General features: G+C 41.0%; 1 protein-coding gene across 2 annotated transcripts in view; it reads left to right on the top strand.

Moving 5' to 3' along the window:
- The window catches only part of ndst3 (N-deacetylase/N-sulfotransferase (heparan glucosaminyl) 3), a 411,370-nt gene that overhangs the window by 266,796 nt on the left and 129,138 nt on the right, over positions 1-15,436 (top strand). Inside the window, exon 1 of one of the 2 annotated variants that reach the window (XM_073950659.1) lies at positions 13,847-14,219. The exons of the other annotated variant lie outside the window; for it this stretch is intronic. The gene's annotated coding sequence lies outside the window, so the exon portion shown is untranslated. Of the gene's footprint in view, positions 1-13,846; positions 14,220-15,436 lie in introns of those variants that run through there. 2 annotated transcript variants of the gene reach the window in all.

Here is a 15,436-nt window from a genome sequence, read left to right as displayed (position 1 = left end):
AAGCCGAGCAACGTCCTCGCACGAGACCAAGGGTTTGTTGGGGTTGTGGTCAGACTGGACATTTAGTCAGACAGTGTCCTAATGTAGCGGGGAACCAGGGAAACGGCCTGGGGTCCGCATGAGCGGGGATGTGCGGACCCTCAACTCTCATCCCGACCATGAGACTTTTCCATCAGGGGTCAAAGGAGTGGGGCAAACGAAGAGAAAACATGTTTTGTTGGGGGAGGGGAAATATGGGCCCAAAGAGTCTGTGGTTGTGGTGGGTCGAACATGTGTTAGTGATTTTTGTCATGTACCAATTTTAGTAGAAGGAGTTCCATGTGTGGCATTGGTGGATACAGGCTCTACTGTAACGGTCTTGAGACCAGATTTGGTACCAACCAATGCCAGACTGGATCCCACCACTGTTCTGTTACGCACAGTGACAGGGGAACTTGCACCAATGAAGGGTAAAGGGGAGGTGGAGCTCACTGTCGGAGGGAAGACATTACAACATTCAGTGTGGGTGGCTACTGTCCAGGACCCCTGTATTCTCGGTCTAGACTTCCTAAGAAGTGCAGGCTGTAAGTTAGACTTGAAAAATGGTATGCTTTGTTTCGAAGGGGGTCCTGAGGTTGTCATGTCCACTGGAAATGACAGGGATATGTCTTTTACAGGCCTTCTAGAGGCAAAATCTTCTCATGGGAAGCCTAATGGGGGGGAACATATACCACACTTGCAAAACTACAACAAAGCTGACAACAGTCCTCAAGGGGTAAAGAACTCTCCTACTTCCTTAGCCCTTGCTCCGCCTGTGGTCTATCCCAGGGTGGCCCCACAATTCCATGACATGCAAGGGCAGGGAACCAGCACTCTGATTTCCCCTCTTGGGGAGGAGACAGGGTTGGGGGATTTGAGGGAGTTATGGTGTAAGAATTGTGAGGGCTTGGATGAGTGTCAGCAGAAGCAGTTTTGGGATTTGCTGTTTAAATTCAAACACTGTTTTGCATTTAGGGAGGGAGATGTGGGGCAAACACACCTAGTACAACATGAAATAGAGACTGGAGATGCCACACCTGTTAGGCTGCGGCCACGGAGGCTCCCCTTTGCACGACAGGATGCTGCTGATAAGGCCTTGACAGAAATGGCACAAGCAGGGATAATTGAGCCCTCCGAGAGTGCATGGGCTGCACCGGTAGTCTTAGTGCCTAAGAAGGGGGGCCAGTGGAGATTTTGTGTTGACTACAGACGCCTTAATGAAGTGACCAGAAAGGACTCCTACCCCATTCCCCGTGTCGACGAATCACTGGACCTGGTGGTGGGGTCCTCATGGTTCACTTCCTTGGACCTTCGTTCTGGCTATTGGCAGGTACCGCTTGCGCCTGATTCAAGGCCTAAAACAGCATTTTGCACCAGTCGAGGGCTGTGGCAGTTCCGGGTGCTCTGTTTCGGTCTCTGCAATGCACCTGCCACGTTTGCAAGGTTAATGGACAAGGTGTTGTCGGGTATTCCAAGGTCTGAGTGTCTGGTGTACCTAGATGACATACTGGTTCATGGTAGCTCTTTTCAAGCCTCACTGGAATCCCTCAGTCATGTGCTGGTTCGTGTGAGTGAGTCTGGCTTGAAGCTGCACCCAGAAAAATGTAAATTCTTTAGGAAGGAGGTGACATTTCTAGGGCACAAATTGGGAGGACAGGGAATTGGCACAGTGGAAGAGAAGGTGCAGGCTGTGAGCAACTGGCCTGCTCCCACAACAGCACAGCAGCTTAAAAGTTTTCTTGGCTTAGCGTCATATTACAGGAGGTTTGTGGAGGGTTTTGCCAGCATTGCAGACCCACTTTTCCGTCTGCTGAAGAAGGATAAATCCTTTAGGTGGACGGAGGAGTGTCAGGATTCTTTTGCTGCCCTGAAACTGTCTCTGGTTACAGCCCCAATCTTGGCCCCCCCTGATCCGGCACTTCCTTTCATTTTAGACACAGATGCCAGCAATGTGGGTATGGGGGCAGTTCTCTCTCAGGTGGGGGCTAGTGGGGAGAGAGTCATTGCCTACTATAGCAAAGCATTCAGTAAGGCTGAACGCAGGTACTGCGTTACCAGGCGGGAACTCGTTGCAATGCTTTTTGCTGTGCGACATTTTAAGTATTACCTGTGTGGGTTACATTTCACAGTACGCACTGACCATTCTGCTCTCCAGTGGCTTATGTCATTTAAAGAGCCAGAAGGCCAACTGGCACGCTGGATTGAAGAACTTCAGGCGTACAACATGAAGGTAGTTCACCGTACAGGGTTGAGCGATGCAAACGCAGATGCTCTGTCTCGCCGGCCGTGTGCGATAGCTGGGTGTCGCTACTGCGACAAGAAGGAAGCCAGGGACCGAGAGCTGGGGAATGTTGATGCAGGGGAGAATTCTGCTGATTGTAAGTGTGGGGATACACTGGTGTGTGCAGCAATGGAGGTTGTGGGCATAGAGGACTGGAAGCGGCTGCAAGAGCAAGATGTAGACCTGCAGCCAGTAATTCAGTGGGTTCAAGCCCAACAACGACCTCCGTGGGAGGAAGTGGCTATTATGTCACTGTCAACAAAAACGTTATGGGCCAAATTTAAGGGCTTGCGTCTGCGGGATGGTGTGTTGGAGAGAGGGTGGAAAGACCCCGCCACTGGAGAGGAAAGGTGGCAGGTGGTGGTACCAAAAGTGTTGCGTGAGGGGGTTATTGGGGCTTCTCATGGTACAGTGGGGTCTGGACACTTTGGTGTTTCAAAAACACTTAATCGAGTGAGGCAATGTTTTTACTGGGGGCGGGTAAGGAGAGATGTAGAGGATTTTTGTCGGCGTTGTGATGCTTGCACTGCCCGTAAGGGTCCCCCTGGTCGGTCCATTGCTCCTCTTCAGCAGTTCCCTGTAGGAGGGCCAATGGAGAGGGTGGGGGTAGATGTAATGGGCCCATTCCCACGCTCAGAGAGGGGTAACAGGTTTGTGTTGACGTCTATGGATTATTTTACAAAATGGCCAGAGGCGTACGCACTGCCTGACCAAGAAGCTGAGACAGTGGTAGATGCATTAGTGGATGGGATGTTTAGCCGCTTTGGGGTCCCTGAGTCCATCCACAGTGATCAGGGCCGGAACTTTGAGTCACGTGTATTTGCAGTTATGTGTGAAAAACTGGGGATCCACAAGACAAGGACTACCCCTTTACACCCACAAAGTGACGGTCTTGTCGAGAGATTTAATAGGACTCTGGCAGAACAATTAGCCATTGTAACTGAAACCAATCAGCAAGATTGGGACAGGCACTTGCCTTTTATTTTAATGGCATACCGATCAGCTGTGCAAGACTCAACTTTATGCACTCCCGCCCTTTTAATGTTGGGCAGAGAAATCAGAACGCCCGGGGAAATGGCTTATGGAAGGCCTCCTGATGCACCTGCTGTGCCACCGGGCCCTGAGTATGCAAGTAGGCTTCAGGCCTCTTTGGAAACCGCTCATAGTTTTGCAAGGCAACACTTGCTGAAAGCGGGGATCCGACAGAAGCGGAATTATGACTTGAAAACGAAAGGGCGACACTTCACAGCGGGAGAGAGGGTGTGGGTGTACAGCCCACAGAGGAAGAAGGGCAGGTGCCCTAAACTTGATGCACAGTGGGTGGGGCCTTGCATTGTACTGGAGAGAATTGGGGAAGTTGTTTACCGTGTTCAGATGCCACCAAGAGGCAGGAAAGTAGCGGTGCACAGGGATAGACTGGCTCCGTACAGAGGGTGTGCTTCAGCAGATACAGTGCTGGCCTCTCCTACAGTTATGCCTGTTCTGGAGAATGAGGCGGGACACGGGTTGGGTAGTTCTAATACTATAGATGTCCTCCGTGAAACTACACCAGTTCCTGAGCTACAAAGTTCACATTCTGGTGGCCCTGTTGCAGATAAGGGCTCACCTCGGTCTCAGAGAGTCAAGAGGCCACCAAGACGTCTCCAGGACTATGTTTGTTCCCTCGAGGTCGAGGAACTTTGTGAGGAGGGGGCAGTGTAGCATGCTAGAAAAGGTTTAAATACAGTTCCTGGTTGTTGTAGTTTGGCGTGTATTTATGTTGGGTAATGTAGGGCTTTAAGGGGCTGGATTACGGGAAAAAGGAGTCTGCGCACTTGAGAGGGAGGGGGCGGGTTTTCGAGAGATTGACAGGTATCTGGGGTTTTTCTTTGGTTCACAAGAGAGAGAGTTGTTTTATGTGAAGAGCTAAAAGGATTACTCTGTCTGCAACGTGCAAAAGTTCAATAAAAGACAAGTTTTGACTGCTAAACGCTTCCTGACCTTCTTCAGTCTGCTACAATACATTAGATGTCGCCTACACTATTGGTCTTTATTGGAAGAAATGTGTCAATTGAGCCGCCATTTTAGTACAGGGTAGCGCTCCTTTGAAATGAATGTGGTACAAAGGTGTAGTGGAGGTCTGGCCAGCAGGAGCCATAGATATATACACATACAGTTGAAGTCAGAATTATTAGGCACCCTGAATTATTAGCCCCCCTGTTTATTTTATTTTCCTCATTTTCTGTTTAACAGAGAGAAGATTTTTTTTCTTATAATTTTGACCTTAAAAACTGCTTTTATTCTAGCTCTGTTAAACATAATTTGGGAAATATTGAAAAAAAAATTCAAAGGGGGGTTATTTGTCTGACTTCAACTGTATTTACACATATCTACGATCGGGAGTTTTCGTGGTGGTCAGTATGTAATTTTATTAAATTTTTTTTAATTATGAAAGTTATAATTTTTTTTGCACTTTTCTACATGGATGGATAAGTGACCGCACGGGCATTGCCGACTAAGAGCATGTGTTTGTGTGCATGGAAATATAATATCCTCTCTCCCTGTTAAATTTCATCTAATCCATGTTCTGAAATACACCCCCTCTCCTGCTTTCACTTCTCATTCTAACGGGAGTGGTTTGTTTGTGAATGAATCCCCGTAATGAATGACTCATTCACTTAGCTGACGATAATACAAGTTTCTAGCACTGCAGTGTCTTTTTGTCGTATTTCATTTACATTGTTGGCTTATTTTATTCAACCAAACTAGCATACGCCTAGAATCTACTGCGAGTTGGTGCTACTTTCCATGCTCAGTGCAGTAAGAGACTATTGTATTATCACCAATAACATGACTTGTTTAGCATGAAAGTTTGTAACATATAAAAACTTTTAAAAAATTTAATCTTACCTGTCAAATTTTCTGCCTGTGTGCTTAGTTTTTTTTTTCTTTCTTTTTTTTTGCTCGTTATTACACCACACAGCGTTAAAGTCCAGGGGCCTCGTGTACGAAGACTTGCGTTGAAATCATACTAAAACATTGCGTACGCACAAAGCTGTAAATGTGCGTACGCAGTGAAAAATTCAGATGGATGAAACACTGCGTACGCCGAATCCCACGCATATTCTCTTTGTACATTCAAATTAATGTGAAACTGAGCACACATGCATGAGCGCAAAACCCCACCCTGCCTCCTCCCCCGTATGAATTTGTTAATGACTCTACCTTGGCAAAACCAAACGAAAAAGCAATAGCAAAAGCAAGCAAAAAGAGAAACTTTGAACAGAATGTGAATAGGAGGTGCTCCTATAGGAGGTAGACCGGAGAAAAACTGTTATTTGCAAGTTTGTCGTTGGAATGAGCTAGTTGAGTGATTTCGGCCCGTTTGATCGTCCGAGCCAACAAAACTAAAGAGGGAGGACAGCAGGAGCACCAGTGGCATATCTCTTAAAGTGCATGGCAACATGTTTTGACACTGTCATTCATGAATGATGAACTTAATCTTTTTTTTCCACCACTACATATCAGATTTTGCCTACTCTTTATCACGAGGAACACAAGTAGAAATCATTAGTAAGTGTGTGTACTATGTTAAGCGCATTTGATCATCGCTTATTATTTGCACATTTATTGAATGAAAATGTTTCTGATTCACGTATGCAAATTCGTCTTCAGATGGCGCCTTTATAGCATTGTGCGTGCAGTCGATCGGTCCGATTCGATAGGGAAAACCAGCGATCGCTGCAGGTTGCACTTTAATGTTTGTCTGGTCAACTGCATGGTATGGAAACCTTATATACCTGCTAGACATGCAGTGTGATCTCATACCATACAGCTGCCATTGCACGGCTCAAAGATACTTTGTAGTGTGCAATTTACATACACTGTTTAAATAGCACATAACCATTAAAAAAAGTCAGACGTTAATGTGACTAAACTTTTTCTCTTTTAGGTAAGTTAGGATTATCAAATTTGTTTCTGTTATGCTTAATAGCAGATTAATGGGAGAGAGATATATTTGAGGATTTGTTGTAACTTTCCTGAAATGTCAAGGTTAAATAAAATAAGATTATTATGCCTCTGAAAAAGCTCAGATGATGGTGTCAAGGTTTTGGAAGTTTCTGATTGGCTAATTGACAACATTTGAGTTAATTGGAGGCACAACCGTAGATTAGTATTTGAGGAAAACCTCAAACACACTGCTTCCTTATGTGACAACAAGGAAAAATCAACAAGCCAGAATCAACAAAAAAGCCAGATTACAATTTGCTAAACACCACTGGGAAAAAGACTAATGTTTGGAGATATGTCCTGTGGTCTGATGCAACTAAGATTGAACTGTTTGGCCATAATGACCAGTGTTACATTTGGAGGACAAAGAGGAAAGCTTACAAACCTAGGAACACCATCCCAACTGTGAAATATAAGGGAAGTAGCATCATGTTGTTGGGCTGTTTTGTTGCAGAGACTTGTCCATTTCACAGCATAGATGGCATCATGAAGAAAGAACATTATGTAGATATACTGAAGCAAAATCTCAAGACATCAGCCAGGAAATTAAAACTTGGCCACAAATAGGTCTTCCAAACAGACAATGAACAGACATGACCCTATGCATACTGTCAAATTAGTTCAAATGTGCTTTAAGGACAACAGAGTGAATGATTTGGAGTGGCTATCACAAAGCCCTGATCTCAGTCCTATAGAAAAATTGTGGGCAGGGTTGAAAAAGCTTGTGCGAGCAAGACAGCCAACAAATCTGACTCAGTTACACCAATTCTGTCAAAAGGAATGGGCCAAAGTTCCTTTAAACTATTGTGAGAAGCTTGTGGAAGGAGACCCAAAACATTTGACCAAAGCTAAAAAAAACAAGGAAATGTATGTTAACTTTTGACTGTTTAGACATTTTTTAAAAAATTCTCAAAAGTAAAAATTCTCTCATTATTCTGGCATTTGGCAAATGTAGATCATTTAGGTAATCCTAAAAGAACTAAAATAGTAAACGTTTACTATGATTATTATGACCATTAGACATTTTTTGAAAATGGTTTTGTTCCTTTTTTTTCGAGTTTATGTTAACCTCTGGTTTCAACTGTATGCACATTGACTATGTGTGCCATATTGTAAAGTCTTACCGATGAACATCAGAAAATTCAGCTTGAGAAGAACAAAAACAAAACACTGCTTTTTTAGTGAAGGAAGAATATTAACTGTGTTGAAGTTTAAGGGGGGACTTTGGAAGTTCATAATTTTCTTTATCTGTGGGGGATGGATTTTTATAAGTTAAAGTGTCGATCTTCTTGTGCTGAAATCAAATCGCTTGACTTGAGTGCGACACAATGAATCCATAGACAACTGAGGAGCCTCAATTAGAATAACAAATACGAGCTGGGCTTCCCCTGTCAGACACACACAATACACTCTCATCACACACACAATTACCCTCTTACAATCCACACACACACACATTCAGAGTTTCTCCCTCAGTTTTTCACACACACATATTCCACCCTCTCTCGCACAAACGTACACCTCTCTCTATTTTTTTACTCTGTTCGGACTCTATAGGGCAGAAAACAATAGGTAGTAAATAATCAAATTAAACGCATGTTTTAGCAGAGGACTGCTGGAAGCTTTCAGCCCCATTAGCTCCAGAAAGGAAGGAGGGAAAGGAGGAATGGACAGGGATGGAGGAAGGAGAGCTGAACGCTTGCCAGACCATCACATTTGGCCCAAATGAGCCATACACTAATGCTGCCTCTTCAGAGTATCTAAGAACTGTGTATACGTGTGTGTGTGTGCTTGTGTGTGTGTGTGTGTGTGTGTGTGTGTGTGTGTGTGTGTGTGTGTGTGTGTGTGTGTGTGTGTGTGTGTGTGTGTGTGCGTGTGTGTGCGTGCGTGCGTGCGTGTGTGTGCATTTGCATGTGTGTGTGTGTGTGTGTGTGTGTGTGTGTGTAATTGTTTGGCTCCTGTCTGTTTCAGCTCATCAGACTTGCAGGCCACCCAAAAGAATCTCTTGTCCTGCTTTAATATTGACAAAATTACTTATTTAATTTTTTTTATCTGAAAACTGAGCTGCATATGGTTTCAATGAGATCACAAAACTGAGCTGAAATGACAAAAAGGTTTGAAAGCAAACAGGTAAAATTACATTTTTGGTGATTATTGCCCAAAGGGATATTTATTAGTAATTCCTGTAGTCGTTTTTGACTGACAAGCACAGTGCCTCAGTAGTTAGCACAGTTGCCTTGCAGCAAGAAGGTCGCTGGTTTGAGTCCCAACTGGACCAGTTGGTGTTTTCTTTGTGGAATTTGCTTGTTCTCCCTGTGTTTGCATAGGTTTCCTCTGTGTTCACTCCGGTTTTCCCCATAGTCCAAAGACATGTGCTATAGGTGAATTGGATAAATTTTTGACCGTAGTGTATAAGTGTGTGTGAATGAGAGTGTGTGGGTGTTTCCTAGTACTGGGTTGCGGCTGTAAAGTCATCCGCTGTTTAAAACTTATGCCAGAATAGTTGGTGGTTCATTCCGCTATGGTGATCACTAATAAATAAGGAACTATGCCGAAGGGAAATAAATTAATGAATGAATTTTTGACAGAGAATGTCACAAATGTGAAATTGTGCAATTCTGTATAAAAAAGTAAACAAAACAAGCTTTCAAGTGAAACATTAAAGTACACTAATGACTTAAACACTTGACAAACTTATTCATAAAAACACCAAACTGCTTAAATTTAGATTAATGACCAACAAAAAAATAAATAAATAAATAAAATTAAGAGATAGTTCACCCCAAAATGAAAATTTTCCCATCATTTACTCACCTTTCAGTTGCGTAAAGGTTGCTTTCACACTAGCACTTTTTGTCCGCACCCAGGTTTGTTTGACGTCAGAGTACGGTAGGTCAAGCTTGTGTGAACTTGTCTTCTGAACTCGGGTGCACACCCGTGAACTGTACGAGAGTCTGCCTGAAGTGGTTTGGGGTACGGTTTGTGCGGTTTTTGGGGTACGGTTTACTTCTGATATGAATGCAATAATACCAAATAGTGGAAGAGAACCGTCAACTGTAACAAACTTTAGTTTTCATAACGTTCATTTGTGTATGTCTGTATCACCAACCTTAGCAACAAGCGGGACTCACCAAGTGCAAACAGTTAGAATGTGTACTTGTCTCCACCAAAAACGACTTCTGCAGACATCGCGTGAGGGTCTAAATGTTTTTTTCTTTCTATTTTTGTGGCAGATAGATGCAGGTTACTCTCTGGATTTTGGTTTTGATAACAAAACCAAAAGTTTCAGTTAAAGCAGAATGATTTTGATATGTGTATGTCTCCATTTTAGCGCTTTGCTTTCGTTGTTGTCACCTCGCAACAGCTATACACACAACAGCATCTTGATGACGCAAGCGGGTTTGAGAAGGAAGAAAGACAATGTGAACACATAATAGCTGAGGGGGGATTATCTAACTTGGTTTCGGACCTAAAACTTGAACACAAAAGAAGATATTTTGAAAAATGCTGCCACGCATTGATTAACATAGTTTTTTCCCTACTATGGAAATCTAGGGCTGCATCTGAAACCGCATTCTTCCATACTATATAGTACACTAACATCAGGATGCAAACCGAGTAGTATGTCCGAATTCATAAAATTAGTAAATCAGTATGCGAGAAGTACCCACATGACTTACTACTTCCGCCGAGATTCTGAAGTGTGCATCCCATAATGCCCCATGAGAGAATTCATGAATGGGAGTGAATCGATGCAACTGACGCACGTGACCATGGCAAAATGACGAATGTAGTACGTCTGAATTCCATTCATACTTCTGACATTTATACTGTATAGAACATACTTTTCTACTGGCTGGGTAGTACGTTTAAATTAAAATGCAGTAACTACTGAGTAGTAGGCGGTTTCGGACACAGCCAATGGGTCCAAGCAACCAGCATTTTTTTAATTATCTTCTTTTGTGCTCAAAATAAGAAAGAAAATCAAAAAGGTTTAAAATCGCGTGAGAGAAAATCCCCAGCCTAATTTCGCAATGAAACATAACTATTGTACATAATATCAAAAAAGTGGCTAATTCAAACTGTCACTTCAAAATAAGTCATAAACAATATTAATTCTGAATGTGCTTTACACAGGTGAGTGGGCTTGACAATCCACCTGTAGAAACTCATCTAGGCTCATTCTCAAAACGTAGCCCTAAATACATTTCTGGAGATCACGAATTATGTAGCTAAAACTATGTATGGCTGCATTTTGTCTTTAAAACGAAGAGTACAGGGTGCTATTTTGCTGTACATTTTTTTTTTTCGATTACCAGCTGATTGCTCACCTCCGTATGGACAGCTTTTTCGCTGTTATCATTTTGTCCTGTAGCTTGACACATGCTTTGGAGAACTTAAGACACAGAGCAGAGTAGGGCGAGATAGCTTGGTTCAAGTCCGGTGAAGAACGGTTCCAGAAAGCAGCTAAGACAAAAACAAAAGCTAAAAAAATTAAATAAACAAGTACATAACAGGGTGAGAATGTGGTAAAATCTGAAAACGTGGTAAAAATCAGGCAAGGGCTTTTTTTCTGATTGTTTTATTTTTCTGATTGATTTTTAAAACACTGTGTTTGGGTTTAGGGAATGGGGTGGGTGGGTCAATCGGTGCTTTTTAAAACATTTTTGGTTGGGTTTAGGGAAGGAAAAAAGATGCAGGAATCGGTCGGTTGGTTAGTCAGTCAGTCAGTCGACAGAGGCCTCTGGTGGATTTACGTGAGACCAGCAGGTGCAAATCGCACTAATGAGAGAACTTTGAGATCTGGAAAAGCGTACACAGCAGCCTGCAAAAAAACGTAGCTCCTAGGATGTATTTGGCACTATCCAGAAATGTAGAGGTATGTAATCAGAATGTGCTGTAGAAACACACTCTCCAACACTTTAGCCAGCACTTGCACCAGTTTTTGCACATTTACACCAAACACATTTTTATAATCAATCCATATAAAAAAAATAAAATAAAAAAATATGCATTTATGAAATACGCTTCACACAGGTAAGTGTGCTTGACCCACCACCTGTAGAAACACAAACTCTCTTTCTCTCGCAATAAAAAAATTCCCCTTTCCTTACTCTAGCAATAAATTCTCTGAGCAATAAAAATAATTAGCACTTCTTGTTCCCTAACCCTATCCTTTATTGGGGGGGGTGAACAAATCATATACTAAATGTACGAATGAGATCATACAAATCAATATGAATTAATCACTAAAACAAAAGTTATAAATTGACATGAGAAAGCATTAGAATAAATATGGAGATAATTTTCATTTTTGGGTGAACTATTCCTTTAAATCTAAAATTCAGTCATGATAAAGCATAGCAAATGATTTACAGGGATAAAATGGTCGTTTTTGACCAGGAACCTCAAAGAGGTGTTTACTTTGAGATCGTGTGTACTGTATGTTTGCATGCTCATTGTGAGGGCTGGTTTGTTCCAATCAAATCACATTTAGTGTTTTAATGGTTGAGTGCACTCGTGTTTGAACATGTCTCTAATGAGCTCCTGAGCGGTTGGTGAGTACATTAGTTTCCACTCCCGCTCAAATTTAAAATCAACCTAATCATTAACCTAAACTGCACCTCTCTCCCTTCATCATGCATGTGTAAAGTCACATCAATGTCTTTATCCTAGTTGTAGTTAATTCTGCAGAGCAGTTTGGTCCACGCTGCCGGTAGCATTTCCGCAGTAGTCAGCACTGTCCTGTTTCATTTTGAGTTAAACCCTCAAACCGTTTTGATTTACGAAAAGCAGAACAGAACATCCTACTCATGGAAACCAGACGGTGCTTCCAGAGACCAGTGGAATTAAATGCTTAGATGTAGGATGTTAGGGTCGAAGTAAAATGGGTTTTGCTTTTGTTGTTTTTAAATCTAAAATCATGCTTGTTGAGTAAAATATACTGTTCCTGTTCCAGTTCACCGAGGGCCAGAGTGTTTGTCTGATCAATGTTATGGATCACACGTTTAACATGAGATGTTTGAGGTTTTAGAAACACAAAATATTTCTAGGGGGACACATGATCATTTAAGCACGCAGCACTTCATTATTCAACTGACAAGACAAACAATGTTGGTGTCCTTATCAAATTAAATAAAAAAGATCTAATAAAATCAATGACAAAAGTGTCGAATGTGCTTTAATGTTTCAAAAAAATTTTGTGAGATGTATGAAAATTTAAAAAGGATAATAAATTAGTGTTTTTGGGGTCTACACTGTAGAAATGAATTTGTTAATAAATAATTTGTGTTGTAAATAGGCCTAACAAGGGTTTTCGAACACTTTTTACACTGAATGACATTTAGATTTGATTAAGTTACATGACATGAAGTGTTTATTTATTTTATTTATTTATTTATTTTTATTTTTTTGTGGCGTGATTTCTGAGAGACTGGCGTTTATTGTGGGTAATTGCTGAATGCAAATGAATATGGCAATAAAAATAAAGGATCAAATTATGTCAGATCCACAAAAAAATTTGAAACATCACCTCCACTAAGTTATAATGACATATTCTCAATTCAAAAACGTTTTTATCGAATTTGTTTTTTGTAAATTGATCAACACTGTCCGATAGTGGAATGTGCAATATTGCAGTTGCTTAGATGAATGTAGTTTAATGTTGATTGGTCACATGGTAATGGCATTTGAATTATGGAAATATGAAAGTATGCAGGGCTTCATTTATAAGTTCTGTTTTAAAGCGTATACAGCAATACTGCTATACCAATTAAATAATTTCAAATAACAAAATTATTAATTATAAGGAAAATTGTAAATTAGAAATTTTTAAGTTAGATCCACTATTGGACGTTGTTGCCATTATGGCAACATATCATAAAGTACCTTTATAAAATCCCATATTTTTTACAGCACTTCAATTTAAGCCATTTTAATGTGTGCAGTAATGGGTTACATTTGAATGACACTTTTAAAGTGCATGACTGGAACTTCATTTTCTCTGTGACCCACATTGTTACCAAAATAAATAAATAAAATGGAAACAGTTTACCCATCTTGTAAAGTTTTGCTTTTTACTTGGGTTAGCAAAATAATAAATTTAACAAAATTTAATAATTAAAGCATTGGCCTGAAAATTTCAAAATTGTCCATTATCATACTTATTTACTTGCTAATTTTTATCATTTTTTACATAGGGCATGTTATACAGTAAAATCATTTAAAGACCCTTTAATAACACAATATAATTTTAAAGTATCGGTAACAATTCAAATTAAAAGTACCTTTTCATGTTAAAATAAATAATTTATATTTAAAAGTAGCGTAAATGTATATAAAGTATTATCACACACACTGCTTGTCATTACAATATTAATTTAAATAATATAAGGACATTTTTTTATTAAAAAAAGTGATCACTGTAACCTATCATCCGATTACATTACTGGCTACCAAGATATAAAGTGTCAATCTCTCGAGCATCTCTCTCTCTCTCTCTCCCTCGCTCTCTTTTAATATGTGAGCTAAAGCGCAGAGCGCGGCAGCAGCGGCTCTATTCAGTTTGAGGCTGGCGGTGGAGGGGAGTCGCATGTCTCCGCGCTCCACTCGGGATATTCTCTTCACTTGGTCGTTTGAGCGCACCTTCTGTCTCCAGTCCTGTCTATCATCTCCTGTCTCCAGTCCTTTCTCCCCCAGCGCTCCTTTAATCCGTGTCGCAGTGAGAGAAAGGCAGAAGGGGAAGAGGGCGCGGAGAGAATAGGGAACCGGTCCCCGCATCATTCCAGATGGCTGCCTCTGAATCGGTAGATGAGATTGGGCTCTCGGGTTCAGAGCTGTGAGGAGCTGCTGTTCCGGAGAGAGAGAGAGAGAGAGAGGCGGCTCAGCTCTCATTGCTTCCCGCGCAGCAGTGCCTCGGGTTCGGCTTAAGGTAAGAGAGCTCGTCGGCTGGCGAAAGTGCTATCATTTTGAGTTCCGTTTGGTGTTGTAGCCTAACTTTGTGCTGAATGGGGGTGCTGAGCGTCTTTGTGCGAGTGAGATTTTAGAGATGCGCTGTGGTGGAATGTCATGGACCGGAGATGCTGCGCGTTTGATAGTGCTCTCGTTGTCTTTTTTGTACGTCTTTAACAGTTTCCTATTTTAAAACAATCCTTATTGAGCAAAACTGTTATAAGCGTGACAGAAAAAGGTATCTGCTTTAGTTTTTAGGGACACGCGTAATGCGCACTATATGCGTGTGTATGTTTGTCTCCATTGTAGGCTAGCTTATATCAACGTCTTTAATTGAAAAATAGTGTATTTAAAACACTCTCTGGAATGTATTTATCTTCTATAGCCTAGGACATCGTGCAGAACATTTTAAACAATCTTGTTTGTTTTTAGACGTCGGCTGCATGCGTTTGCTAAGTTAACTATGAGCTAAAAGTTCACACACTTTGTCTTTTTAAATATTAGTTTTTGTTTTTTTAAATATTCAACTTTCATGTTCAGTTTTTGGTTGAAACTGCCTCAGGTTGGTATTTTTAAGATTAAATTGATTTTTTTTTCTTTATTGGGCTTTTAATCTATTTTTGTGTTGATATTTTCTGTTAAACATGGCAGGGCTGATGTAAGACACGTATTATTTAGCCTATTCGTTAAGGTATTATTAGTATTAAATCAATGTAAACAAAAATCTTATTCTGATGCGATATTTGCCTGTTCAAAAAATGCGCCGCCTTGCGGGGAAACACGCACACTCCCGCGCACACGTTGCTTCAATGTTGCCTATACTTGGACATCTCATAGTACCTTTAATATTAATAAATGTAAACCTAACTCACAAACAAACCTCATGATGACATATTTATTTCTAAATATAATTTGACAGATTCATGTAAAGTTTAAATTGTGAGGAGTTGGTGCCAGTTCTTCTCACAAATCTGCAAATACAGTGAGATGTTGCAGCCTGCAGACTACACTAAACTCACTAATTGTTAAGTACGAAAATTTAAATAAACATGTGATTTTATATAGATCTGTCTTATAAACATAAACAGGTGGTTTAATATAGAGTGTCTATAACCCTCTTCAGTTATGATGTGGAAGTGATGCTCTTTTCCAAATCTCAGTTTTTCAGATATTTGTAAATATTTAGTCCACACTTCA

This window comes from Danio rerio, chromosome 1 (assembly GCF_049306965.1).
Source record: "Danio rerio strain Tuebingen ecotype United States chromosome 1, GRCz12tu, whole genome shotgun sequence".
NCBI lineage: Eukaryota > Metazoa > Chordata > Actinopteri > Cypriniformes > Danionidae > Danio > Danio rerio.
This window is presented reverse-complemented; position numbering and strand designations above follow the sequence as displayed.